The following is a 3698-nucleotide window of genomic DNA, read 5'->3' on the forward strand; positions in this document are numbered from 1 at the left end:
CCTTAATTAAAGAAGATCTTCTATGCTGCTGAAGTGAATGACTGAATTAATATCGGATCCTGCCAGTAGATCAGATACATCATCCATCGAAACGGATATGCAAGATTCTTGTTTTCCCAACCGAAATAAGCTATATTGCATATTCTTGAGGACTAAAATTTATACCATTTTCTAAAATAAGTAGTTGTTTCTGTCGAGCTTGAATTGCTATTCAAAGCCAACTCACTAATTTTTAGAATGTGATGAAGTTAAAAAAGAGCAACAAGCAATGTATATCAAATACAAAGTAAATACCTTTTCACCCCTAGGAAAAATTACGGCAATAATGAATTAATTATCCTCCAGTTACATTTTCTGCTACCTCCATTAGATTCGCTTGCACAAGTCCGGCGTTGTATTATAATTTTTGGAACAACTTTGATTTATTACATTTGCTGCCCTTTTACATCATTCATAAGCACTAGACCCAAAAAGTCAGAGCAAAGGGCCTGCTGAAGTTCGTTTTAATTTGGGTCAGTCACCCTTAATTTCTGTCATTTCACAGCATCAGCCTCATTTCGCTTTTGTAATATGCTTTGGTATTGTTGCAAGCATGATTGACATTTTTGCTTGACTCTTGCGACAGCCTAAAATTGGTGTAGAATAACATAAATCCACCTGCAGCCATAGAGACAGACACACAGACAGATAGAGAGAGAACGAAAAAGCAGAAGTCGCAAATGAAATGTACTTATATATGTAAGAAGGATTGCAGTGACAGCGAATGGCACAACAAAATAGAAAAAAAAACTACCAATTAGTGTTGAGCCTGCAGCTATACCTGAAAATAATTCACCAAACTATGTATAAGTATATACATAAAATGAAATATAAAAACAAAAATTCAGGTTTCAAATAGCGACAAAGACAACAACAGCAACATGAACAGAAAAAGTTATGTCAACGACAAAAAAGCTAGTCTGGCCTGGCTACATTTTCTGGAGGCTAAATTAGTAACAAAAACCAAGTGAATACCAGCGTAAAATGCTATGCAAACGATGAGAAGTGTAAAACATGAAATGCCAAGCTGAACATGAAAATAAGCTGAAAATGTAGGTGACTTTGAACAAGAATAGCATACATTTTGTTAGAAGACCCCAAACAGCAAAAATCAAGCTGAAACTGCCTAGCCGAAAGTCAAGAAACCATCTCGAAACCAAAAAAACTCCTCAGAACATCAAATGCAACTTTAGTAGTAGTCTTCAAGAGGAACGAGAGAGACAAATTTAAAGATACCAAAAACGTATAATTTTTCTCCAAAAATCAATGAAAGGATTCCCTCTGCTTAAACTAACGGAGTAAGCTAATAAATAAAAGACATAATTTCCCACCAGCTTAAGAATAAGTGTCTTTACCTCAATTAGAAAAAAAAAATCGGCTTATCAGAAGATCGCACGAGAGAATTGGAACACGTTAATTTCTTCATGCTCGATAATAAACCAAATTAGTATGGCTCCACTTTCAGTAAATCCATCTTTCTTCAAAGATAAAAGTGTTGAACTGGGTCTTTTCTATTAAGGTATACATACATATGTATGTATCTAACATGCATACGTGATTTTGAATGCGCATATCGACCCTATTTCAGAATTTGGTTGAAGAACGCCCTATCTAAGAATTTTATTGAAGAACACCCTATCCCAACTGCCGATTCAAAAGCGCCCTATCTTAGCACATTTTCAATATATTTTCAGCTGAGATAGGGTGTTTTTGAACCGAATTTTGAGATAGGCCGTTTTCGAATTGGCTGTGTAATAGAAAATATTCCTACAGGGTAGCTAAACATGAATATCTAACACATGCATGAGAAAAAACTAATGTATATGTATAGTGTAAATTGTACACACAAAATATATACAAAAATATACTACGTATCTATATGTATATTAAGGCTGAATCCATGAACACTTTGCCTTTTCATATTTTCCCCCCATTTTCCGCAACGGAAGGGTTTTATTTGATTAGCGACAAATATTGCGTGCTGAACGCTCGTTTCATCAAAGCTCTGCTATTGACATTTTTTTTTGCTATATGTTTCTGTGTTTCTTTGCTTTTGCCAAATTGCAGTACCATAATTAACGTTAACGGTTTCAATGGTGCATGCAATTTTTTGTGTAATTTTTTTAGGGCAAAATTTCGCGTCGCGTTTTCGTTAACACATTTATGGGCATTTGCATTGTTTCACAGAGGCTGGTTTTTATTTACTTGCACTTGGAATGTACACAGTCATGTGTGTGTATATATGCGCATACATGCATACCTGTATACACATATCCCTATAAATTATATTAGTATTTTGTGTGCCCGTGCGCCTTAAATTATGCGTTATAATTACGCGTTGAATTACACAGGAAACTTTAGACTCAGCGCAACTTTCCATTATTTAGGCAAGTTGTTAGCCCGCAGTTGCTGTTGTGCTCTTTTTTTTCTCATGCACTCGACACAATTCTGTGTAGTGTGAAAGAATTTCGAACAATACAGTGAAAAATTACGACGCCAAAAATGGTGAAGCACGGAAGTAATTAGGTCTATTATGTTGCCTTGATTAAATGCGTCATTTTGCTTACCTTGCATTTCTTTTGGCTTATTCTTAAGTATATTTAGGTAGGTATGCTTGTAAATTGAAATCGCTGGGTCAGTAGTGTAATTTGTAATTTAAGTTCTCCCAAGCGTTTTGGCACCGACATCAGTGGGGGTATTTGTGAAGAAAACAAAGAATATTAATTCAAAATATAGTCGTATAACTGACTAAGTATTGATTTCTGCTTGGGAACGGATTTTTCGGACCCTAGCACATATAAAAGAAATGCAAAGTGGAATAGCGAAATGGGCAGGACAAAGGCACTAAAAATTACAATAGAGGCAAAAGAGACTAGAAACAAGGCACTAAAACTCGGAAAATGGGCAAACACTCATATTTATTTTACAATTGTTGAGCTGCATTTGTATAGTAAATTAGTCCAAATTAACTGCTGCATCTTTCTGCTAAGTAATAAAACACTGTATGGCAAAGTAAACTTTTTTTTTTGGTATTAGACCAAACCAATTTTTTTTTTAAGAGATTGAGTCATAGGTAAAAAGGTAATTTTTCCCTTTTGCGAAGTTAGCCTCCGAAATCGAGATATGGGCCTTCGAAGTTCGAAATAGGAGCTTTGGTAAAAAGTTATATTTAGTTATTGCATATAAATAACTAAAAACCTAAAAATATAGACGTGGTTTGCTCTTATTTAAATGGTATATAACTGTTTTCGTGCAAACTTAAATTAAATTTATATCGCTGTAAAGGCGATATGCATTCTTGTATGCCTCGTATATAAAAATTTTAGAAAAAAAACACATTTAAATGAAAAAATACCTTTTTTATAAAAAAAAATATTTTAAACAAAAAAATTACTAATCCCCTTTCTTATGATATGCATATTTGTATACTTCGTATATAAAAATTTGAGAAAAAACAAATCTAAAGGAAAAAAAACTTAAAAAAAAAATATTTTAAACCAAAAAATTTGATACCGATTTTTGAAAAGATGGTAACGTTGTAAAGGCGAATAAACCTCCTTTCTTCTGATATGCATATTTGTTTACTTCTTATGTGAAAATTAAAAAAAAAGACACATTTAAATGGAAAAATACCCTTTTTTATAAAAAAAATGCAGGGC

The sequence above is a fragment of the Rhagoletis pomonella genome, unplaced genomic scaffold, assembly GCF_013731165.1.
Source record: "Rhagoletis pomonella isolate Grant_MI unplaced genomic scaffold, Rhpom_1.0 Rhpom_scaffold_00005, whole genome shotgun sequence".
NCBI classification, from domain to species: domain Eukaryota; kingdom Metazoa; phylum Arthropoda; class Insecta; order Diptera; family Tephritidae; genus Rhagoletis; species Rhagoletis pomonella.